Source organism: Ahaetulla prasina, chromosome 3 (assembly GCF_028640845.1).
Source record: "Ahaetulla prasina isolate Xishuangbanna chromosome 3, ASM2864084v1, whole genome shotgun sequence".
Taxonomy (NCBI): domain Eukaryota; kingdom Metazoa; phylum Chordata; class Lepidosauria; order Squamata; family Colubridae; genus Ahaetulla; species Ahaetulla prasina.
This window is the reverse complement of record NC_080541.1, coordinates 66412741-66439808: the sequence shown is the minus strand read 5'-3', so window position 1 is coordinate 66439808 and position 27068 is coordinate 66412741. Positions and strand designations below refer to the sequence as shown.

Sequence of the window (27068 nt, the reverse complement as noted above, 5' to 3'; positions counted from 1 at the left end):
ATTGAGGAGGCACTGAGGAAATGGATTTTAGGCAGGCAGAATCAGTTGCTTGCTGATGCAACTGATGTAAAGCATGGCTTTGCAAGCTGGAAAGGAGCAGTAATAAGGTAAGTGCTTCATCACAGCCCAGAACCTCTTAAAAGGAGATTTTCTACAAGCTCTTCAGCTGAGGAACTCAGCTGGGATCACTAGAGGAGCCTTTTAAAACTTTTTTTTTTACAACCTCTTCGGCCTTTGTTAAAAAAACACACAACATTTTTTAAAGGGTTCTGACGATCTCAGCTGAGCTGTGGGATCCTCAAAGGCTTTTTTTTTACTTTTAAAGGCATGTTTTTGGCTGAAGAAAAACTGCCTTTAAAAGTAAAAAAAAACAAAAAACCTCATGGCTCGGCTCAGCAGAGGCAGGGGGTGGGACCAGGGATTTTTGCTACCGGTTCTCCGAACCACCCGCCGCGATCACTACCGGATCGGGTGAACCGGTCCGAACCAGGAGCATTTCACCCTGGGGTAAATCCATGCCAACCCACTGTGGCTAGGGCAGAGATATAAATATTTTATGTAGAAATACACCTTTTAATTAAAGTATGTGACAATAAGTTGGAAATCCATTCAGTGGAAACAGCCAGATTCCCTTAAGAGTAATTGGTCACACATTTAAACAAATAACAGGTAATATGGTGGATGTCTGTGTTTTGATTTGTTTGTCAAACTGAAAAGAGTGGATTCAGGTAATTTTTTTAAAGCACTTAATATGTACAGACCTTTTAAAATATTCCTACTTCTTAATCTCACTTGATAACTCCTGCAAGACAAATTCTTCCTACCATCATTTCTCGGAATTGTCCAATCACATATAACTCTGCCTCTGAGTTCTTTCTGTTGCTAATGCCAACATTTAATGTTATTTTCACTTATTAATACAACAGATTGGTATCCTAAGCTTTTCTACTTTTTATTCCTACTTCTTAATCTCACTTGATAACTCCTGCAAGACAAATTCTTCCTACCATCATTTCTCGGAATTGTCCAATCACACTTGGCCAATAAAATTCTATTCTATTCTATTCTATTCTATAACTCCTGCAAGACAAATTCTTCCTACCATCATTTCTCGGAATTGTCCAATCACATATAACTCTGCCTCTGAGTTCTTTCTGTTGCTAATGCCAACATTTAATGTTATTTTCACTTATTAATACAACAGATTGGTATCCTAAGCTTTTCTACTTTTTATTCCTACTTTTTAAGAATTTTAACAATATCTCACAATCCATCACTTTGCTATAAAATGTCAAATGTTCTCATTAGCACTTTTGCTCTGATTCCCACTTATGTGTTCCTTCTTGAGGAGTGCTGAGTTACCACAATGAGTGGGTATGCTTACCAACACAATACAAAGAAATGTTTGCAAAGAAATGAATGTATAAATTGGCCTCACAGCATGCTTATTTTCTGTAGTGTTGAATGGTTTTGTGCTGCATTTGAAAGAGCAGTTTTAAACTCATGGTCTTTTTTCCCCCATAGAATTTTAAAAAGAAAAAGAAATATAAGAACTTGTGTGCGTTCGTGCATGTGAGTGAATGTATTATAAACAGCAAAAGGTCACTGGGAGAAAATGTAAATGACTAAATAAGATGCTGAACATAATATTATGACAGCTATAGTGTACTGCTGAAACAATTAGAGATTTATGGTTGTTTGTTTCCAAATGTTCCAAGTTATAATTGACAGTTGAAGAACAAGATTTTGTTTCATTGAAACAAAATATAAGAATATAGCACATACACAAAACTTTTGTTTTGCTCTACTAGAATACGTGTATCGGTCCATGTATGCAAAAGATTAATCTCTCCTCCCACGTCCTCAGCCATCATCTCTCTGACTTGATTTTATTTGTGTTGTGTCTTTTATAATATGGGTCTTCTACCTTTGAAATGTGAGACCAATTTTCATTGTATACAACATGTATACATGGTATGGATTATTCAGGTTAAAGAATCCAGAATGATTCTAAGGCTGTACAGGTACAAATATTATGGCTATGTAAAGCTCTGAATGGCTATTTTTTTTTTTTGTGACAAAAGATAAAGGTAAAAGGTTTTCCTTTTTCAGTCATGTCTGACTCTGTGTGTGTGTGTGTGTGTGTGTGTGTGTGTGTGTGTGTGTGTGTGTGTGCTCATTTCCGTTTCTTAGCTGAGGAAGCCAGCATTGTCAGAAGACAATTCCATGGTCATATGGCCAGCATGATCATACATCGAGGCATACAGAATGCTGTTACTTCCTACCAAAGTGGTACCTATTTATCTATTCGCATTTGCATACTTTTGAACTGCTAGGTGGCAGGAGCTGGGACAAATAACGGAAGCTTACCCCATCATACGGTGCTTGAGTTTCGAACTTGGGCTGTCATCTTTCCAGCTAACAAGCTCAGCATCTTTAACTGCTGAGCCATCACAAAGGGATTATTCAAACTTGATTTAAATAATCCTTTGGAATCAAACCCAAGAGTTTAGAAGCAATGAATTCAACATTTGTCTCCAAAGCATGTCAGCCCTTCTGAAGCACTTCAGAAATCCAGGAGCTGCTTCTGGGATGTTTACAGAGGATAAACACCACTGCAATTTTAATTGCATGCATGGTGAATGCTAGGTGGGAGGATGCTCAATCATCTCATGGATTCCTTGACATTGACCTGAGCCAATGTATTTTATCTGAGCTCTTTTTCTATTGTTTTCTGCTCGTGCTGTCTTTTTGCTATTGCTTTCTTTTCACTCCTCTTACAAGGACTTGCTTTGTTACAGCTTATTATGTTTGGGAGCATAAGAGAAAGAAGTTATTTAAAAATAAAAAGAAGAAATTTTACAGCGTTTGCACTTGCCTTTTTTGTTAGGATCCCATGCTTCTCCAAATCTGTAAATTGTTGGCATCCAGTTTTTCTCTGACCTAATCCTCTGTTTGTCTCTTTGGGTCTTTCTAATCTCAATTCCTTATTCAAGTCACTTTCATTCCTTTCCTCTTTAACTTCACTCACTGTTATCTCTCCCCCCCCCATGTTTTTTTTAAAGAAAACTCGTATTCCTCTGTTGCTCAGGGTTGCCTGGCTCTGTCTTGGTGAGTGAGTCTGAGAATGTGTTTGGGATAGATTAGATGGGAACAATGCATCCCATTTTCATATCATAACACTCCATACTCAAATGACAACAAGCACACATCTCTGAATGTTTAATTGATTAGCTTAATAAACAAATTTAATGGATTAATAAAACTAAGTTAAATTGAACTATGGCAATGGTGGTAATGTGGGTTTGGGAGAGAGGAAAAAAAATATGGAGTTTGTACATCTCCCATTTCATTCATCTTTTCCCTCCTTGTGACAACTGGTGCAGGAGCTCCTATATCAGATCTCCCTCTCCCTCCCTCCCTCTCCCTCTCTCTCTGTTATACAGCTGTCCATTTCACAAAAAAAACTCACTCTGAGTGATGTACAAGAAAACTAAAGCAATAAATATCTAAAATCATTATCATTAACAAGTATTAATAACATTAAAAACCACAGAAACAGCTAAAACAAGAATAATAGACAAAGGGGAGTTAATACTTATACTATGCAACCTGTATCAAATATACTAGCATCAGAGGAGCCCAAGACAGTAACATGGAATTTTGCCCGGTCCCAGGGCAGCAAATGCTACTAGTTTTTTACTGAGGAAGGCAAGGGAACTTCATATTATGGTAAATAGTAGGGCAATGCAGAATTGGACTGAGTTATTGTCAATAGAAGGGTTGTCATAATCTATTTTCCTAACCATCTCTATCAACACACAGCACTGGTGTCCTTCTATTCAGCCTTGCTGTAGTACTGAAGGGATGGCAAAGGAGGCAGGGTCCATATCGTCATGGAAGGTATTTTCAAGAAATATGAGAACTAGTTTGGTCTAGTGGGTAAGGTACCAGACTAGACAGTGGGAGGTTGTGAGTTCAAGTCCTGCCTTAGTCATGAGCCAGTCGCTCTCTCTTAGCCCAACCTACCTCACAGGGTTGTGGTTGTGAGGGAAATAGGAGGAGGAAGGTATATTAGATATGTCTGCCACCTTGAGTTATTTCTAAAAATAATAAAAGCAGGATATAAATAATTGTATATTGTATGGGATCATTTCCAGCAGACATAAGATTGTTTTTGGGTTGTTACATGTAATTAGTATAATAAATTGGTGCAAGGATGCAATGCATCTGAGTACCTAGGATGAGATAGTATTCTCTTTTTCCTGAGCCTCTACATCAGGGCTGTCCAACTCATGGCCTGTAGGCTGGATGCGTCATGCTCTGGCCATGCCCAGTTTAGCGAAGGGGAAAATTGGTCACAATACGTCACGTGATGATGCCATGATGAAGCAAGTTTGACATGCCTGCTCTACAGGTTGAAAGAAAGGCCTTCCATTCTACTCTTCCTTTCTTAGCTTTGTGGAACAGACCACCTTAAAGTACTAGAGATTCTCTGAAATGTGTCTAAATTTAATGCATATAACAATGCAGAAAAAGTGATTATATTACAGTTAAGCATAAACACAAACCGACAAAAGTAACAACAAGAATCAGTTAAGAGAATTAATTCAGCAAATCAAAAGTATTCTTACTGGCTGTACCTGGCTTTAATTTTGTGGAAGTAATTTAAATATTAAACTCACTCTAAGAAGAAGTACAGGAAAACAACCATAGCAGCATCAAACGTACAAGTTTCACAGGAGCTTTGAAGGAATTTATTTTGGAGATAAAAGTTGGCTCTGGGATTTCTAGCTTAATGTGGATAGAAGTCTCAAAACTTAATATTATTTGTAAAATTGAAACAAGCCTGGGGATAGTAATTTTGAAGTAGTTTCTTTCAGTTACTTTTTTTGTAACCCGAAGGCAAGTGAGACAGGAAAGTCTATGCCCCAAATTAGATGGGATCTTTAGCATTTCATGTGAATTCTCACAAAATGTCTGCCAGGGGGAGAGGATGTCCTCTGCACATAATGGTTGTTGTGATAGTTCGAGTTATCAAAATGCAAACTGGTAAGTTCAGCAGAATGGTCTCTCCCATTTCACTTTATGTCATTTTTGAGCTCTTGACCATATTCCCAGATAAATTACTATGTTACAACCATCTTGAATTTTATTTTCTGTAATGCCCATGGTGCATTTAGGATCCAGAGGCATTACAATGAGATTAGAGACTTTGCCTTTGCAGGAAAATAACTTTCTCACTTAATTACTTAAAAAAATGTTTAAAAGTCAGGTTGAACAGGGAGGTTGCTAACTATCATATGGGTTGCTATCCCTGTGATAGTTATCCTGGAAAGTAAAACCTTATAGCTCTTGTGATGGATGTTGAAAGAATGATATTATCACTATGTTTTTTGACTCCACCCTATCCCTAGAATAGAATGGAATTCTTTATTGGCCAAGTGTGATTGGACACACAAGGAATTTGTCTTGGTGCTTATGCTCTCAGTGTACATAGACAGAAAAGATACATTCATCAAGAATCATAAGGTACAACACTTGTTGATAGTCATAGGGAACAAATAAGCAATCAAATCATATTAGGCAACTGTCAATATAAATCTTAAGGATACCAGCAACAAGGTTACAGTCATACAGTCATAAGTGGGAGGAGATGGGTGATAGGAATGATGAGAAGATTAATAGTAATGCAGATTTAGTAAATAGTTTGACAGTGTTGAGGGAATTATTTGTTTAGCAGAGTGATGGTGTTCAAGAAAAAAACTGTTTTTGTGTCTAGTTGTTCTGGTGTGTAGTGCTCTATAGCATCGTTTTGAGGGTAGGAGTCACATCCAGGATGTGAGGGGTCTGTAAATATTTTCACAGCCCTCTTTTTGACTCATGCGGTATACAGGTCCTCAATGGAAAGTAGGTTGGTAGCAATTGTTTTTTTCTGCAGTTCTAATTATCCTCAGAAGTCTGTGTCTGTCTTGTTGGGTTGCAGAACCAAACCAGACAGTTATAGAGTGCAGATCACAGACTCAATAATTTCTCTGTAGAATTGTATCAGCAGCTTCTTGGGCAGTTTGAGCTTTCTGAGTTGGCACAGAAAGAACATTCTTTTTGATGATGTTTTTGATGTTACCTGTCCATTTTAGATCTTGAGATATGGTAGAACGTAGAAATTTGAAGGTCTCTACTGTTGATACTGTGTTATCTAGTATTGTGAGAGGTGGAAGTATGGAAGGATTTCTCCTAAAATCTACCTCCATTTCTATGGTTTTGAGTGTGTTCAGTTCCAGATTGTTCCGGTTGCACCATGAGGCTAGTTGTTCAACCTCCCATCTATATGCGGATTCATCATTGTCTCGAATGAGACGGATTACTATTGTGTCATCTGTGAACTTCAGTAGTTTAACAGATGGATCTTTTGAGACGCAGTCATAGGTATATATCTGCGTCCCCTGCATATTAATATCTTCAGAGATGTGGTTTGTCCTTTATGGTAATCATAGTTACCCTTGTGTAACATATCCTAGTTCCACTGCCTGCTTCTTTTCAACTTTCAGGAAACACCCAGTTCTGAATAAACACATCACTTGTGTAGACAGCTCAGCATTGATTTGGTTTTCATGTATGCTTTAAAAAATTTGTTGTGCTACAATCTCCAGTTAGACTGGAGGGAGGTGTTAAAAGAGGGCAGGTTTAGAATCCTTTCTCTGCAGAAAGTGGCACAGGTCTGATTTTCCCCAGAAGCCCTGAAGCCTTATCTGATCATTCCAAAGCGAATATACTCAGTCTGGTAAGATTCTTGTAAAATAGGTAACTGATAATAAAGTTTCTGCTTGAGACATTCATGAGTGATTCTGGCTGTTTGCACCCAACACCCTTGAACTAACATTCTCAAAAAGATTTATCCATACTTATGGTTTCCAAAAGCCCAGGCATGATACAATTTATAATCAGTGGGACTCAGGAATCTGGGCCCTCTAGTCTAGAACCTTTCATTCTCACTTGTCAAATTAGGTCACTTCACAATGTAAATATATGGAGATGATGGGACAACATGATTAAGGACCTACTTTTGAGTTAGAAGCAAACCGACAAATGTACAATTAAAGGGCCACATGTAGATGTAGCTTCTATCATATTGGAAAGCTTCTCTGGTCAGTTCTCCTAATTAGCATGGATTTTCAATTAATAGGAAAGAGCAATTATCTAATTTTGTGCAGACTTTCTATCCTTTACTATAACTCTGGAAAGAAGAAAATTAATGGATACATTATATATTGATCCTGAATAGATTTTTACAAATTTACATAGAGTTGTGTTGACAGTACTTGGAACTGGTAAAATGTCTGTATGGGAGATTCTTATGTGTTGAAAAGAATTAATATCTACAGTCATGTTCAGATCAATGTATGTCCAAAAGTGGACCATATATACCCCAAAAGAATTCGGTTCAGGTCAGTGGTGGGATTCCAAAATTTTTACTACAGGTTCTGTGAGTGTGGCTTTGTGGGCATGGCATGGCTTGGTGGGCATGGCTTGGTGGGTATGGCAGGGAAGGATACTGTAAAATCAGGGATGAAATGCTCCCAGATCGGATGGGATCGCACGATCCGGTAGCGATGGCGGCTGCTGGTTCGGAGGACCGGTAGCAAAAATCCCTGGCCCCGCCCCCTGCCTCTGCTGAGCCACACCATCTGCAGAGGTTTTTTTTTTTTACTTTTAAAAGCGGATTTTGCTTCAGCCGAAACAGGCCTTTAAAAGTAAAAAACAGCAGAACCTTACTTGTACTCTTACTTGTAGAAAACATGTTTTCTACAAGTAAGAGTAGAGATTCTTTTTTTTTTTTATTACTTTTTTTGCAACAAACAAACAAAAAGAAAATACATTATTACACCCTTGTGCTATACATAAAAGGAAGATTTGGGTCTTCGGATATATCCTCATGATTGCCAAAATCCACGTTCTCGAGGTACAGGTACTGAAGCGTCCAATGTTCCAAGCGCAAAGTCCACAAATGGTTTCCAAGTCTTCCAGAAAATATCTTCTTTATACACACCACTTCTAATTTTAATATCACATGTCATTTTATCATTTAAAGCTAATTTCCACATTTCAGAATTCCACTCTTCTATTCTAAAAATCACATCTAGTTTCCAATATCTAGCTATTATAATTCTACCTATTATAATCATAATTCTAATCAATTCTTTTTCATATTTTGTTAATTCTATTTCCTTAATTACCAACAATAATATAGTTTCCACTCTCAATGTTATTACTTTCCCCATCATTTCAAATATCATTTTCTCCAATTGTTGCCAAAACTTTTTAACCTTATCACAATTATACCACATATGTTCATAAGTCCCCAATTCCATCTCACATCTCCAACATTTTTTACTAATTTTTTTATCCATTTGTGACAATCTTACTGGAGTCAAATACCATTTCCAAACAACTTTATAATTGTGCTCTTTAATCCTTATAAATAAAGTTCTCATAATTCTACTCTTCCAATTCACATTCCAATCTGACTCTGGTATTTCAATATTAAGATCTTTTTCCCAATTTGTCCTCATCACTCTTTGTAATTTTTCATCAGAATTTATAATCTTATAAACCCTACTAACGAGTCCCTTTAGCCCCATCCCAAACAATTTCAAATTTAACCTCCCCGTTATCATTTAATCTCCAAAACTAAAAAACTGGAGGAAAGTAAGAGTAGAGATTCTAAGGCACTTACCTGATTACTGATGAACGCATGGCTCACTCTCCAGCCTGAAAGCAGTTTCACTTTCAGCCCAGACAGAATCAATCGCTCAGGTAATCTATTTCCTTGGTGATCAACTGGCTGGCTTTGCTGATTGAGGGACTCTGAGATTTGAAGTCCACAATAAAATAAAATAAAATAAAATAAAATAAAATAAAATAAAATAATAAAATAAAATATTTGTGCAGCTTTCTGAGATTTGGTGTGTTTCTGTAGTGTTTCACTCTAACTACACAAACACACAAAATCTCAGAAAGCTGCATGTGGCATATTGTGTGTGTGTGTGTGTGTGTGTGTTGTGTGTTAGTTGTGTGTGTGTAAAGTGTGAAAGTTGGTTTTTGAGCTTTTTGTGGCTATGTGAAGTGTGAAGTACAGCTGCTTTTACATTGTGTGTGAGTCAGTTGTATTGTGTTGTGTGTGTAAAGTGTGAAAGTTGGTTTTTGGTACCTCTTATTGTTTTTTTATACTTTGTTTATTATTTTTATTATTTATTGTTATTGGCCACACCCACCATGCCATCTGACCACCCACCATGCCATGCCCACCAACTAAGCCACGCCCACAGAACCGGTAGGGAAAATTTTTAGATTTCACCTCTGTGTAAAATCTCCATTCCCACCCCACTCCAGGGGAAGGTTACTGCAAAATCCCCATTTCCTCCCAATCAGGTGGTACTCAAGAGGCAGAGAATAGATGGGGGTGGGGGCAGTCAGAAGTGGTATTTACCGGTTCTCTGAACTACTCAAAATTTCTACTACTAGTTCTCCAGAACTGGTCAGAACCTGCTGAACCTCTGGTTCACATCCTGAATTTATGTAATCTATCTTTTATTCTAGATTTCACTGCCATGCAATTATTCTTATGGGAATGATGACATATATTTATAATTGAATAAACTTGGTTCAATTCAAGCTGACCAATTCCCATCTTGTTTATTAAGGATTTTTGAATTTCAGCATGATAGTCATTTGATAAAAGACATATTCCTGGGCCATAAACTGATGGCAATTAAATCCTGCACAGCAAGCTACCTAGCTGACCAGTGTGATATTTCAGTTTCAGCTTGTTATAAGAAAGAAACTTGGTGTATAGAGAGAATTGCTGCTCTAAGAATTAAATCTGTCTGCAGGGCATTCTTTTTGACCATTGATTAGAATGACAGATGCCATTTCTATCCATTGACTATAGCAGCCAGAGGCTTTTAAACATGAACATTTCCAATATTCAGCTTTGTGTCAGTATCAAGTGATAGGTAATTATTGACCATTAAGTAGAAATGATGCCATGGCATTCTTTTGTTGAGTAAAACTGAGCTCTAGGAAAAAAGAAAGATCAGTAAGCTATTTTATTACTGACAGAGCTAGGCACTGTCAGAAAATAAAATAAAGCGAAATGGACAGCTGTTTCATTCTAGAGTCATTACACTGCTTGCTTTTCATTTTTCCTCCCAGATTCTGTCTTTTTCAATCAGATTTTTCTCTGTGCTCTTTCCATTATCCCTATCTCTATAATCTGAGAGTCATATTTTCAGTTAGCATTTTAATAACATGATCCATACATCAATTATACCAGAACACTTGGGTTTTAGCTGGCAGTTTTACTGGAATTCTTGGGATAAATTAGCTCAAATCTGGTTCAGGGATCAGTATGCCACATGCTGAGCTTTCACTTTAATTAAAATGTACTGAATCCTAAGTATAATTCTTCTTTATCTTTTCCCATTAACAGTGGAAAAATGATGGGTTCATTCCCCACTGACTCTCGCCACTTTTCTCTCCATATTGTTTCTCTTTTTGCATTGTTCCCAGTCTTCTTTTCCTCCAGCAACTTATTCAAATGAATGTGAATTAGAAACAAATTTGTAATCGCAAAGTTATTGTCACAACAATGCACAGGGAACATCCCCCCAGGATACAAGGGGTGTATGTGTGGTTATTTCTTATTAGTTTAAGAATGTGCCAATATTGTGATCACAACTTAGAATTTCTCCAAAATCATGCCATTTTGACACCTGTCTAGGTATGGCAAGGTATTGTTACTTGAGCTGCTCTAACGCTTTTAAAATTCTTTGGTGAGAAATAAATGGACAGTATGAATTAGAACATTTTATATGAAGTTCCTTCCTATTCTACATCTATAATTGAATGGAGAGAAACTACTTGTTTAAAAAATGCAGTTTGGGTTATTACTATTGTTGTTATTGTTATTTGTTAAGAATCCTGGTTTGAGTTTGACTGCTGGTGACTACATGGACATATCCATTGATTTTCTTAGCAACCCTATTGGCATGGATTGTCCATTCTCTTCTTGAATATATTTGAGTACTTAGTCTTGCCACTGGATTTCCCAGTGATTAGCTTTTCGACCCTGCTTAGCTTTTGAAATCAGCCAGCCTGTGCTGATTTGTTGCCATAATAGACTCCTAGGGGCTTTCAATATACTATGATTTATTATAATCATGTGGTTTATGATATAAATGTGTTAGATAAATAAGTAATACCAGTGATAAGGCAGCCATTTTATTTAAGTTATTTAAAAGATGTGCAAGTAGTTGAGTAGGTTAGTGAGTTGGAAATATAGGACTATGTGAATGTTGTTTCACAGATGAGTTCATAACCCAACAGCTGATAATGACAATGATTTTTTTAAAAAAAATCATATTGCTCTCTGTTCCCATCTTATAATCAAACAAAATCAAAATTGGTTTTATTTTGAGTTTCTCGGGTTTTCCGCTTTTTCAGAACTGGGCTACTCTTCATCTTTCTTAACGCTTCACTTTTAGCTTCCTCCTTCCCAAGGCCAGATCTGCATTCTTTTGCAAGGACACAGGTATCCAAAAACTTAAATTGATGAAGGCAGAGAGATCCAGGGAAGGACTTGGAAAAGGTATTCTGCTGAACACCTGGGAACAAAAGGCAGAATAAAGACAAGGAGATGGTTACACAAACATCTTGGGCCTAAGCAAAATAATTTAAACAGGTGTGCATTTGAGCTTCTATAATCAGACATCCTGAGATAATTATCAAAACATGGAAACAAGTGAATAACTAAATAGCAGCAATGATATTAATTGGTGGTTCAATTCTCTCCACACGTTCCTCCCCAGATCTCTAATTACTATAGATTTATTGAATAATTGGAATATTTGCACTTGGCTATGATGTGTATGTAAATAGAAAAGGTTTACACTTATGTAGCCTCCCAGTCACAACAAAACATTTCTCAGACTTGAATATCCCACATATAGTCTTAGCGTATTACTGCGTGCATGAAATATATCCACCAAATTGCTTACTGCTCCTGTGTTGGCAGCATCACTTCTGTTGATATTCAATCTTCACCATTAGTTAAGATATAAAGAACAGCTGCTGAAATATCCTGGGAGACATGGCTGTAACAAGCACATGGGCAAATTGTGTTATTTATAGATTTCTTAAAATTCTGTGGCAAATTCTAGGCTTAGAAAACTTGGAACTCTGTCGCCTTCGACATGACCTAAGCTTAACTCATAGAATCATCTATTGTAATGTCCTTCCTGTTAAAGACTACTTCAGCTTTAATTGCAATAATACTAGAGCAACTAATAGATTTAAACTTAATGTCAACCGCTTTAATCTAGATTGCAGAAAATATGACTTCTGTAACAGAATCATCAGTGCTTGGAATACTTTACCTGACTCTGTGGTCTCTTCCCATAATCCTAAAAGTTTTATCCAAAAACTTTCTACTATTGACCTCACCCCATTCCTAAGAGGACCATAAGGGGCGTGCATAAGCGCACAAACGTGCCTACCGTTCCTGTCCTATTGTTTTTTTTCTTTTCTTCTTCCTATATATATGCTTATACCTCCTTATATTTACTCATATATGTGTTTATATACTATATAATCTTTTGTATGATACCTACATATATTGTTGTGACAAAATAAAATAAATAAAATAAATATAAATAAAGTACAGTATGCATTGTGTTAATCACAGTTTTTTAAAAAATGTCATGCATAATATTAGTTTTTTCTCTAAAAAGGAAATGCTGACTGGGATACTGGTCCTAGTCAATCTTCCGCTGGACTAAATGATTCTGGAATTCACCTCAGGATGGTATTTGCCCCTGAAGGTGTCACTTCCAGTAAAAGTCTTGGGTAATATATAATCACAAGGGGAAGGATTTTCTGAATGAAATGATATGGATTTCCAGTCCATCTTGGGAGTATGGCTTCAGGCAAGCAGAAAAGAAACAACAGTTTGTTAAATGCTTTTGAGGTTACAGAATTTTACTGGTGAAATGCTTATAGGTATGCAATTGACTATTGTGGGAACAGAATGCTTTGCAAGATAAGGTCCTTGGTCTACTACAACTTTAATTTATGGCTTGGAATGCTTTGGATGCATTTCCAAAAAGCTATATCTGGGGGTGCACAAGATGCAAGCACAGCACTTGTCAGCAGTTCATTAAAACAGCTACCCCAACTTTCAGGATTATATGATTTCCAGAATGGAATCTAGATATAGATGTGCCTATTCAGGAGCATGGCTACGTATTGGGAAATGTTTTGTAAGCATACAGCTTGGTTTTTGTAAAAAAAAAAAAAGTATATTGCGTGTTCTTTGTTATAGCAAAATACCCCCATATAGGCATATCATAGATGCAAACTTAAATTAGATGCCAATTTACTTTCAGAATTGGAACACTCTGGACTAGGAATTGCAATTATTTAAGCTGTTTATCAGTTGGATTGTTTGTATGTCCTTTATAACTAAGGAATATCTACCCTAGCACTAATAATATTGCCTAGTTCAGCGGTTGGGTTCCACTTACCTTTGCTACCAGTTCACAACGGGAGTGCGCACAGGCGCAGAATGTCCATGATGATGTCTGGGTGGGTGGGTGAAGCTTCCCACCACCATTACTACCGGTTCGCAAGTTCTCGACTGAACCAGTCGCAACCCACCACTGGCCTAGTTTGGTAATGAAATATCTGCAAAAAATAAAATAAAATTATCAAGTTCAGAGAGCACCAAAGACCCCACAATAACAACCATGCAAGGTAAGTGTTGCATTGAAGAGGATATTCAACCATACACTTTAAAACATGTCATGTTTTACATTTAGGCAAAAAAAAAACACCCCAAAATGCACTGGTACAGTATATATGGTACCTTGCTCAATAGCAGTAACTGTGAGAGGGATCTTGGAGTCCTAGTGGACAACCATTTAGATATGAGCCAGCAGTGAGGAGCAGTTGCCAAAAAAGCCAACACATAAACAGAGGGATAAACTCAAGATTGCGTGAAGTGTTAATACTACTTTATAATGCCTTGGTAAGGCCACGCTTGGAATACTGCATTCAGTTTTGGTCGCCATGATGTAAAGAAGATGTTGAGACTCTAGAAAGAGTGCAGAGAAGAGCAACAAAGGTGATTAGGGGAGTAGAGGCTAAAACATATGAAGAACAGTTGCAGAAACTCGGTATGTCTAGTTTAATGAAAAGAAGGACTAGGGGAGACATGATAGCAGTGTTCCAATATCTCAGAGGTTGCCACAAAGAAGAGGGAGTCAAACTATTCTGCAAAACACCTGAGGGTAGAACAAGAAGCAATGGGTAGAAACTGATCAAGGAAAGAAGCAACTTAGAACTAAGGAGAAATTTCCTGACAGTCAGAACAATTAATCAGTGGAACAGCTTGCCTGCAGAAGTTGTGGGTGCTCCAACACTGAAAATTTTTAAGATGATGTTGGATAACCATTTGTCTGAACTGGTGTAGGGTTTCCTGCCTGGGCAGGGGGTTGGACTAGAAGGCCTCCAAGGTCCCTTCCAACTCTGTTGTTGTTGTTGTTGTTATGTTATTTAAAAAAACATAATTAGCATGTAAACATTGAGTAATTTTTGTTAATACTAGGACATGTTTATAAACAATATGATGCAAGTCCCATTATCTTGAACATATGGCTCAGGTATGTAAATATGCTTGTATTAGAAACAGTCAGAAACCCTCTGTTACTTTCAATATTTACACTCCTTAAAATTACAAAAATACTTTTTATTTCTGTTCTTGGAACTTCTTAAGAGCAGGCACTGGCAGTTCAGAAATTATCAGTAGAGCCATTTCTAGCACATCAAGTATGCAACACACACCTACTCATTAAATAATCAACACAGCAAGATCTTGAATCTGCTGGTAGCAGATGCTACTGCTGCTTAGAATGCAGGCCGCCTGGCAGGTAACATGGATGCAAATGACCCCTATTACTGATAATTTGAGAAATTGGCTTGATTCACATTTTAAGATGAATTACTTCCCCACCCCCATTCTTTTTTTGCTACCAAAAAAAATAACGTATGAACTGGAGTGCAGTCGCAATTCAGATTTTACACTGTATCTTGGGGTCAATGTTCAGCTATCAAATTATATTTGAATTGTACTTAGATATTATTTATGCTAGAAGAAGCAGCATGCCCCCAAAAATCATTTACTAAGGAAAATGTAGGTATATACAGACATGAACAAATGTTCATGCAGCCTTTAAAAAGTAAATTTGCAAATTGATAAAGAATAGAATTGTTCCTTGGAAGAAATGGCAAACTGAAGGCGCAAAAGTAATGTCCTCTATGGACATGGAGAAGACTTGAGATTGACTACAAATGGTCCAGACAGTTGCTTGTCATGAGGAGATCACAAGACAGCATTCTCTGACATGTTTAGAACTCTGGGAGATGAGGGAAATCCAACTTCGCTCTGAATAACAATAATAATAATGGCCTGTGAAGGTCTTCTAGTCCAACTTCCTGCTCAAGCAGGAAACCCCATAGTATTTCAGACATTGTCCAATCTCTTCTTAAAAATCTCCAGTGTTGGAGCACCTACAACTTCTGAAGGCAAGTTGTTCCACTGATTAATTGTTTAACTGTCAGGAAATTTCTCCTTAGTTCTAGGTTGCTTGTCTCCTTGATGAGTTGCTTCTTTTCCTATCTTCAGGTGCTTTGGAGAATAGACTTCCTCTTCTTTGTGGCAGCCCCTTAGATATTGGAACACTGCTATCAAGTCACCTCTAGACTTTATTTTCATTAAACTAGACATTCCCTTTTCCTGCATCTGTTCTTCATATGTTTTATCCTCCAGTGTCCTAATCATATTTGTTGCTCTTCTCTGCACTCTTTCTATAATAATAATAATAATAATAATAACAACAACAACAACAACAACAGCAACAACCACAACCACAACCACAACAGAGTTGGAAGGGACCTTGGAGGCCTTCTAGTCCAACCCCCTGCCCAGGCAGGAAACTTTAGACCATTTCAGACAGATGGTTATCCAACATTTTCTTAAAAATTTCCAGTGTTGGAGCATTCACAACTTCTGCAGGCAAGTTGTTCCACTTATTAATTGTTCTAACTGTCAGGAAATTTCTCCTTAGTTCTAAGTTGCTTCTTTCCTTGATAAGTTTCCACCCATTGCTTCTTGTTCTACCCTCAGGTGCTTTGGAGAACAGCCCAACTCCCTCTTCTTTGTGGCAACCCCTGAGATATTGGAACACTGCTATCAAGTCACCTCTAGACTTTATTTTCATTAAACTAGACATTCCCTTTTCCTGCATCTGTTCTTCATATGTTTTATCCTCCAGTGTCCTAATCATATTTGTTGCTCTTCTCTGCACTCTTTCTATAATAATAATAATAATAATAACAACAACAACAACAACAACAGCAACAACCACAACCACAACCACAACAGAGTTGGAAGGGACCTTGGAGGCCTTCTAGTCCAACCCCCTGCCCAGGCAGGAAACCCTAGACCATTTCAGACAGATGGTTATCCAACATTTTCTTAAAAATTTCCAGTGTTGGAGCATTCACAACTTCTGCAGGCAAGTTGTTCCACTTATTAATTGTTCTAACTGTCAGGAAATTTCTCCTTAGTTCTAAGTTGCTTCTTTCCTTGATAAGTTTCCACCCATTGCTTCTTGTTCTACCCTCAGGTGCTTTGGAGAACAGCCCAACTCCCTCTTCTTTGTGGCAACCCCTGAGATATTGGAACACTGCTATCATGTCTCCCCTAGTCCTTCTTTTCATTAAACTAGACATACCCAGTTCCTGCAACCGTTCTTCATATGTTTTAGCCTCCAGTCCCCTAATCATCTTTGTAGCTCTCCTCTGCACTCTTTCTAGAGTCTCAGCATCTTTTCTACATCGCGGCGACCAAAACTGAATGCAGTATTCCAAGTGTGGCCTTACCAAGGCATTATAAAGTGGCACTAACACTTCACGTGATCTTGATTCTATCCCTCTGTTTATGCAGCCCAGAACTGTGTTGGCTTTTTTGGCAGCTGCTGCACACTGCTGGCTCATATCTAAATGGTTGTCCACTAGGACTCCAAGATCCCTCTCACAGATACTACTATTGAGCAAGGTACCATATATACGGTACCTGTGCCTTTTGTTTTTCTTGCCTAAATGTAGAACCTTACTTTTTTCACTGTTGAATTTCATTCTGTTAGATAGCGCCCAATGTTCAAGTTTGTCAAGATCCTTCTGTAACTTGAGCCTATCTTTTGGAGTGTTGGATATTCCTGCCAGCTTGGTGTCATCTGCAAATTTGATGAGTTCCCCATCTATCCCCTCGTCCAAGTCATTGATGAAGATGTTGAAGAGTACTGGGCCTAAAACAGAGCCTTGGGGTACTCCACTGCATACTTCCCTCCATGTGGATGTAGTTCCATTGAGGACTACACTTTGAGTGCGGTTGGTCAGCCAGTTACGAATCCATCTGGTGGTGGTGCTGTCTAACCCACATTTTTCTACTTTATCTAGTAGTAGGTTATGGTCTACTTTATCAAATGCTTTACTGAAGTCCAAGTAAATTATATTGACAGCATTCCTCTGGTCTATTAATTTTGTCACTTTGTCAAAGAATGCAATAAGATTAGTCTGGCATGATCTGTTTTTGACAAACCCATGTTGGCTTTTGGTTATTACTTTGTTTGCTTCTAGGTGTTCGGTGATTTGTTACTTGATTATCTTTTCCAGAATCTTCCCTGGTATTGAGGTCAGGCTGATAGGTCTGTAGTTTCCTGGATCTGTTTCTTTTCCTTTTTTGAAGATGGGAAGTACATCAGCTCTTTTCCAGTCCTCTGGCAGCTCCCCTGTGCTCCAGGATCTTTGAAAGATATAGTTCAGTGGTTCTGAGATCTCGTCTGCCAGTTCCTTCAGAACCTTGGGGTGTAATCCACCCATTGCTGGTGATTTGAACTCGTCTAGGGTAGACAGGTATTCACTTACCATTTTCTTCCCTATTTTAACTTGTGTTTCTAATCTGTTTTTTTGTGGTGCTGTTTTTGATAGGTTGGATTTTTTCCTTTTGTGTAAAGACAGATGCAAAAAATGAGTTAAGTAGATCTGCTTTCTCCCTGTTGCTTGTCATCTTCTTGCCACGTTTTCCCAGCAATGGGGCAATTGTTTCCTTGACTTTTTTCTTGTTTTTAACATGTTGGAAGAAGCTTTTTTTGTTATTTTTTACTTTTGTCGCTAGCCTTTGTTCATTGTGAGCCTTAGCTTTCCTCACTTCATCTTTACAGGCTCGGGCTATTTGCTGATATTCTGCCTTAGTTATTTGCCCCTCTTTCCACTTTTTATACTTGTCCTTTTTGTCTTTCAATTTGTCAGATAGTTCTTTATGCATCCATGCTGGTTTCTTTTGAGATCTATTATTTTTCTTCTTCATTGGTATTGTGCTAGACTGCACTTTTATAATCTCACTTTTCAAAATTTCCCAAGCTTCTTGAGTTGTTTTCCCCTTGAGGATTCTCACCCATGGAATCCTTCTCAAGGTCTCTGTAAATTTATTGAAATTAGCTCTCTTAAAGTCCAAGACTCTAGTTTGACTTTGTTCTACTACTTCTATTTGCTTAATGTCGAATTCCAATATTGCGTGATCACTTGCCCCCAAGGTTTCTGTAGCTTCAACGCCTTCTATCATTTCATCTCTGTTAGTGAGAATTAAGTCCAGTATGGCTGATCCCCTTGTTGCCTTCTCTACTTTTTGGGAAACAAAGTTGTCTGCTAGGTTTGTTAGGAACCTGTTGGATCTTCCACTTGGTGCAGAGTTTGTCTCCCAGTTGATGTCAGGGTAGTTAAAATCCCTCATTACAACTGTGATCTGCTTTCTCCCTGTTGCTTGTCATCTTCTTGCACTTTCTCCCAGCAATGGACCAATTGTTTCCTTGACTTTTTTCTTGTTTTTAACATGTTGGAAGAAGCTTTTTTTGTTATTTTTTACTTTTGTCGCTAGCCTTTGTTCATTGTGAGCCTTAGCTTTCCTCACTTCATCTTTACAGGCTCGGGCTATTTGCTAATATTCTGGCTTAGTTATTTGCTCCTCTTTCCACTTTTTAATATTTGTCCTTTTTGTCTTTCAATTTGTCAGATAGTTCTTTATGCATTCATGCTGGTTTCTTTTGAGATCTATTATTTTTCTTGTTCATTGGTATTGTGCTAGATTGAGCTTTTATAATCTCACTTTTCAAAATTTCCCAAGCTTCTTGAGTTGTTTTCCCCTTGAGGATTCTCATCCATGGAATCCTTCTCAAGCTCTCTCTAAGTTTATTGAAATTAGCTCTCTTAAAGTCCAAGACTCTAGTTTGACTTGGTTCTACTACTTATATTTGCTTAATGTCGAATTCCAATATTGCGTGATCACTTGCCCCCAAGGTTCCTGTAGCTTCAACACCTTCTATCATTTCATCTCTGTTAGTGAGAATTAAGTCCAGTATGGCTGACCCCATTGTTGCCTTCTCTACTTTTTGGGAAACAACGTTGTCTGATAGGTTTGTTAGGAACCTGTTGCATCTTCCACTTGGTGCAGAGTTTGTTTCCCAGTTGATGTCAGGGTAGTTAAAATCCCCCATTACTACTGTGATGTGCTTCCTACATACCTTTGTTAGCTGACTAGCAAAAAGGTCATCTATTTCCTCTGTTTGGTTGGGTGGCCTATAGTATAGACCTATGGCAATATCATTTTTCACCCCTTTTATATTGACCCAAATGCATTCAAGATGATTTTCATCATTGTTGTGCTCAATTTCTGTAGAGATGTAATTTCTTACATATAGTGCAACTTCACCTCCTCTTTTATTTGGTCTATTTCTTTTAAATAATTTATATCCCTCTAGCTGTATGTTCCATTTGTGGGTTTCATCCCACCAAGTTTCCGTAATGGCAACAATATCATATCTGCCCTCAGGTGAATTTCTAATTCACCCTGTTTATTCCTCATACTCTGTGCATTGGTGTATAGACATTTGAGTCCATTTGGATTGACCTTGTGTTTACTGTCTACGTAATCTGTGTTGTGCCTAACTGCCCCTACTTTCTTGCCACCTGTTGGTTTAGTGCACATGGTATGGTACTCACTATTAAATGCTTGGTTTTGCTTGATAGCAGGGCTGATAATCTTATCCACACAGACATCTATGTTACATGCACTGATAACCCTATTAATTTTGGATTCTAGAGTCTCAACATCTTTTTTTGCATCGTGGCGACCAAAACCGGATGCAATATTCGAAGTGTGGTTTTACCAAGGCATTATACAAAGTGGTATTAACACTTCATGTGATCTTGATTCTATCCCTGTATTAATGTAGCCTAGGACTGTGTTGGTTTTTCTGGCAGCTGCAGCACTCAAATGACAGTTGGCACCTTTATGGAAACTATGTTCTCATACTTCCTTTTTTAACCACTTTTGGAAATTTCTTGTTAATTGCCTTTCAGTAATGAGGTGCCTTTGGGTCAACACGTTTTATAGCATGAGGTGAGTTTCATTTAATAATTAGCAAAACAAGTTTTAAATAAAAGTTTAAAGACTTTATTTTTTCTTTTATGATTTTAAGGATGGTTAGGATGTTGATTTTGTAAAGTTATAAATGGACTAAAGAATCAGACAGATTTGAAATAAGCTTTTGAAATTAATTAGAAGAATCTCTTCTGTGGGAAAACGTTCTTTAGAAAGACACCATGGTATGGCATTTTAAAGTTTGGGCGCTAAAGGGGATCAGAAGGAACTAAAGATTACAATTAAATGAGAAGAATGCTTAAATGTGACTTACTAATACAGAATGGCCAAAATACTTAAGTGTAAAAAGGATATTTATGAACAAAAAACCTATAAGTTAATTTCAAGTGTGTCTTTTTTAAAAACAACAACCCTATTTTAAAATGTTATGGAAAAGGAACAAAACTGAGCCTAACATGAAAGTGGATTTTAAAATAACAGGCTACAAGAATGATATGGGGAAAAAATGGCATTCTGAGCATACAAAAATCCTGACTGATGTCTTATGAATTTAATTAATAATTAAAACTGATATGCAAATGATTGATCAAAAGACAGACCTGAATTATTTTCCTACATAGATTTACAAGAAGAAGCTTGTTAATATTTTAAAGAAAGTTGTAACAGTAACAGGGCCGGTTTAGCTCACGCTGGTAAAAGCCTGTTATTAAGAACACAGTAGCCTGCAATTACTGCAGGTTCGAGCCCGGCCCAAGGTTGACTCAGCCTTCCATCCTTTATAAGGTAGGTAAAATGAGGACCCAGATTGTTGGGGGGGCAATAAGTTGACTTTGTAAAAATATACAAATAGAATGAGACTATTGCCTTATACACTGTAAGCCGCCCTGAGTCTTCGGAGAAGGGCGGGGTATAAATGTAAACAACAAAAAAAAAAAAACAGAGTTGGAAGGGACCTTGGAGGTCATCTAGTCCAACCCACTGCTCATGCAGGAGACCTGTACTAGGGATTCGAACCGCCAAACTGCTGACCTTTCTGATCAACAAGCTCAGTGTCTTAGCCACTGAGCCACTTCTCCACTGTGAGACTGGACGAAGAAAATATGAAAAATTTCAGCACTTTTGTTGAACAAATTAAAGATCAAAATTGTTAAAAGTAAAAAGAAGGAATGTTAGTGTATTTGATCGAGACTAAAACAGATAAATTATCTTGGTAACCTTTAATGGACTTTGGCTGACTAGGACTGAACCACATGGCTTGAAAGATTTGTTTATACATAAGAGATGGGATATGAGAAGACAAGATCACTCATTAAATTTTAAGACAAGAGAGGTGGTAAGCTTCTAGAATTGTTCATACTTGTGATGAAAGGGACATCATTTATATATTTCATTTCTTTTTTTTTCTTTACTATATTCTGATTTTTTTTCTTTTCTGCACTTTTTATTTCTTTAGATTTTTTTTCCAGTTTGTATTCATTTCTATCTTTTTTTATTGGTAATGTTTAGTAACATTACTATAAAAAAGAATGGGATATAATTTAAGTTTCTGGGTAGAAATAAATTATACAGTGAAATTTGTAAAGTCTCAAAGGGTTATGGCTCATCCATAGTACAATACAATTGAAATAATAATTATCTTCATTTCTATTTGATTTGAATCAGTGGAATTAATAATGAATATAATTATGTCTGAAACAGAACAACTATTACATTTGATCTTAGCCAAAAGGCCAAGAAGCAATAACTATTGAGATGCTCTGATGCTCTTGTTTTGAACAATAGCTTGATCAATATTAAAATTTATCACCTTTTTGGTCTAAGCTGAAACCTAATTACAGGATTTCATTGCAGTTTATGTCTGTTCTTTATTTTAACCCGCCGTTAGGGAACTGCATTTGCTGTTGTTGTTGTTGTTTTTTCTACTGTAATGAGCATTCCGTAACTTTTACAATTATATTATTTTATTCTGATTAATAGGATTGCACTCATCTGTACATTATATTTTCTCTCCAGTTCATTTACCCCAATGGCAGTTCTTGAACATCATCCCAATCAATTGATTATTAATAAGCTTTCGGAGAATAAAAACCACTATATGAGTAGAAATAATAAAGTAAACAAACAAATCGTTAGCTACATTAACCATTTTTTCTAATTACGATTTTGTTTTTGAATCTGAATGCAAATGCGGAATACTGCAAAATAAAACATAAAACGTGACATTAAAAAAATAACTCTACACAGTAACAAACAATGGATGAATTGCTGCAACATCCTTTCCACTGTGTTGTTTCTCACAACCATTGTTAGGACAGGCTTTATGAGATGTACTGATTCCCTAGTTCTTGTGGTAGGAAGGATTTGGATCAATCACCACAGTATGCCACAATTTGTTTAACCATGATGTTTTGAATTACAATTAATTAGTCCAGTGGTCTTCAACCTTTCTGGCTTTGCAGACTGGTGGGCAGGGCTGAGAGGGGATGGTTCTCCGTGAGTGGTGGGTGAGCGTATGTGTGCTCGCAGTTCCATTTGCATGAGGGTGGGCACACGTACCTGTGGCTCGCACAAATGGAGCCGTTTGCACTCGCCTGCCCGCTGTGCGTGCAAGTGGAGCTGGACGTGTGTGCTCACCTGTCACTTCCGTGGCTTGGTTCTGAATGAACCACAGCTCAATAGTGGGCCACAGCCTGGGGGTTGGGGACCCCAGAATTAAATTACACAAGCCGCAAATCATGGTTTGCAAATCACAGCAGCTAAGTTTGCATAGCATTTAAGCCATAACTAAACAAATCGCGTTCCAGCTTGGTTTGTTCTGTGAATTTTCCTCGTGTTAGATCTAATTCATTTTATTATGACAGCTTCTGTTGGGATGCCCAGACTGATTGACTTTCAGCTCTTCTGTTAATTTAAACAAATGTGTGTGTGTGTGTGTGGGTGGGTATGTGGATGGTGGGGGGGAACTTGCATGAAGACTAATTTTAGCTTTCATAACGGTATGTTTCGTTTACATTTTCTCTGAAATAATAATGGGTAAGTTGTTGAAGAAAGGTTGATCTAAAGCTAATAAACAGAAATTGTTTGTTTTTAATATGACACATGCAAACAGTCATTTCTTTCCTAATGATCTGCCACATTCAACAGTTCTTACAGTATATGGAGAGAAAAAATGCCCCAAATTTACCCTGAAGCCTTCATACTTGCTATAAAAAAATTACATTGGAAGTAAAATATTGATGTCCATGGAGACTTCTGGTATTCTCCTTTGCTTTAAAAATAAACTTTGAAAATAAAGCTGTCATTATTTCCTAGCAATTTCATAGTGACATTCTCCAAGTTCCTAAAATAAAAATGTCCAATTCACATGGCATGGGAGAAGGTCTCTGCAGTGTGGATCAAAATTAAGGCAACATCATTCTGCATTTTTTATTTTGTCCATTTTGACACCTTACTCCATTCTGCAGACAATGGAACGGGAACAAAATTTGTGTCTGGACTTTCCCTTTCAAAAATTCAAAAGGTCCACGTAGGAAAAAAAAATACAGTGGCTTGGTATTATGGCACAGTAGACCAGCAGTGGTGGTGATGGTGGGGCGGGGGGAGAGGGAATGGTTTCACCTATGGAGGGGGAGAGAGAACGGTTTCTGCAAATGGAGGTTTGCACACTCGCATGCTGCTTGTGTAGCCCAGTTCCCATCGGGTTATGACTCAGTCCCAGGCCACGAACCAGGGGTTGGCAACCCTTGCTGTAGCATGTATCTAGTATACAAAAACTACAAGGTTCAATCTTCTGAGGTGGGAAGTGATGCTAAAAATTGTAATGCACTGACCTTGGAAAGCTTGGGCAGTTAATGTTGACCTCTAAGTGCTAGTGAGAAAATAATTGCATCTGGCAGGAGGCAGATTTCTATGCACCTCAACAGCATCTATAGCACCCAATCTGCTGCAGCAATATTTGAGAGACTTTTTTATAGCTCCATAATAGAAAACATGCTTTGCTTATAAAAGGCATCTAGTTTCCAACTACGACTGGAAAAATTACAGTCCCAAATGATTTGCCATTCAATGTCTGCAGTACTGGGAATAGACAGGAGAAAAATCTGATTCGGTGTTAAGGTAATGTCTCATGTTTCTATAATATTGGGGAAACCATGTATTAAGTTCTAATGATTGTGCCTACGATATAGTAGTGCTATCATATTTGTCTCATGCCATTCAAAGATGAGAAGCTAGTTTAAACAGTGAAGTGATATATGGCCTTATATTCATGAATTTGATCTTTGTGCTAATGTTGGCTTTACGCAATGGACAAAGTTGAGCTTGTATTACTAGAAAAAGAAAATGGGTTAAATCATTTCTAGTGGTTTATGATTAGCAATATTCAGCTATTCTGGAAAGCACAGAATAGGATTGGACTGTTATATTGTAGTAGCTTTAAGATAAGATAAATCTTTTAAGGAAAACTTATGTGACATTTTCCTGGTCTGATATTTGTTATTTTCTATATCGAAATGCCGGTAAAGCATCTCTTATATGATAGTAGATGGAAGAGATTTCATTTCATTGTGAAAAATTATTTCTGAATTGTGTTTGGTGGCATTTGTGTAAATGTCCTTCTATTGAGTGACAGGGGGAGAAAGATAGAGAATGCCAGCACAAAAAAGGATGACATAGAGGTGTCTTCACAACAGAAACTTCAGCTGATACCCTCTTTCATAAAAGAATCATATCAAAGCTCATTTAGTGGAATGAAAAGGACAAGAGATACAAAAATAAAATAAAATAAAATCCTAAGGAGTTAATCTGAAACAGGAGGTTTTTCATACGAGGAGAAATTAATACTGTTTACTGAGCAATAACTCTTATTCATTTCTAGTCTTTTCTGAAGGTGCCATCAAGCATATAGAAAGGGGAAGCCCACAGATATTGTATAAATAGATTTTCAAAACAAATAAATTAGAAATTTGAGACTAGCAACACAGGTTGTCCTCGAGTTGTGACCACAATCGAGCTCACTTTGTCTGTTACTGAGCCAGTTGTTAAGTGAATTTTGCTCCATTTGACGACCTTTCTTGCCACAGTTGGTAAGTGAATCACTGCAGTTGTTCCACTAGTAACAACGTTGTTAAGTGCACCTAGCTTCCCCACTGAATTTGCTTGTGAACTGTTGTAAGTCAAGGACTACCTGTAAGTGGAAAGTTCTGCAACTGGTGAGAAGTGCCAGATGGGTTTTGACTCAAGTTTGGCACCTGGACTGATACATTTTATTACTTGTACAAAAAGAATCTGGAGTTAGGATTGAGGAAGGAAGCAGTTATATTCAGTGTAGTAAAATCAAAAAGAATTATGAAGAGCCCCAAAGTAACCTCTTCAAACTGGGAGAATCGGTATATTAGCAATGTCCTGTTGGTAAGGGCTTAGTGTCCATATTTGGTATCATAAAGAAGGAAACTGGGGTAAAAAACTGATGATATAATGATCCCGGTACCTTTAAAAGGGTGTAATAATGATGGGAAAAGGCCCCAAAAGCAAATGATCAGAAGGCTGGAACAGCTCCCTACAATGAAACCTACATTAATCAGGGTTCTTTAGTTTATAATATACAACATATATAATATATGGAGAGACAGAGAGAAGGTTTACTCTAAATCTCATAGTTGTCCATGCAGGGAAAAGGCAAGTGGCAAAATTTGCATTATAATGTTATGATGCCAACTCTGTGACTTAGCCACTTGTATTAGGAGATGGTTGCAAACACATAAGGAGAGACCTGCTGTTATTTTTTTTCCTACTATAAAGTATGAGTTCTTTCCCCATGATGATCTGTGATAAAGCTGCTTTCAAATCTTGATCATTCAGAACTTTTCTTCATTTTTTTTTTTTTTTTTTGTTTACATTTATACCCCGCCCTTCTCCGAAGACTCAGGGCGGCTTACAATGTATAGGGCAATAGTCTCATTCTATTTGTATATATTTACAAAGTCAACTTATTGCCCCCCCAACAATCTGGGTCCTCATTTTACCTACCTTATAAAGGATGGAAGGCTGAGTCAACCTTGGGCCGGGCTCGAACCTGCAGTAATTGCAGGCTTTGTGTTCTTAATAACAGGCCTTACCAGGCAGAGCTAAACCGGCCCATAATGTGACATCATAATCAGCTCACGGTCCATTTCATATGCAGTGGTCTTACTATCTACTAGTATCTGAGTTGAATTGTTGACTTCAGTTGCCTATAATAACTTTAATTGGGTTTTAGGGAAGACAAAGTGAAGTACATTTTACAAGTGATAAAGCTACAACATGTAATATATACCAGGGGTATCAAACTCTTGGCCCATTGATCAGATGTATCATGCGCTGGCCATGCCCACTTTTGTGGCCTATTGGCCACCAGCCCCTCCAGCAGCTGTTGCAGATGAGGAGGAGCCATGGGAGCCAGGATCAGTATCAGGCCAATCTGAGAGCTCCTGGGGGAGGAGGAATGGAGCTTTCAGGGAGAGAGAGACAGAGG

The 27068-nt window shown here is 37.6% G+C and overlaps 1 pseudogene; it reads right to left on the bottom strand.

Annotated features, from left to right (window-relative positions):
• Window positions 1-22213: 22213 nt before the first annotated feature.
• LOC131196479 (U2 spliceosomal RNA) lies at window positions 22214-22299 on the bottom strand (annotated as a pseudogene).
• Between the last annotated feature and the right edge of the window lie 4769 nt (window positions 22300-27068).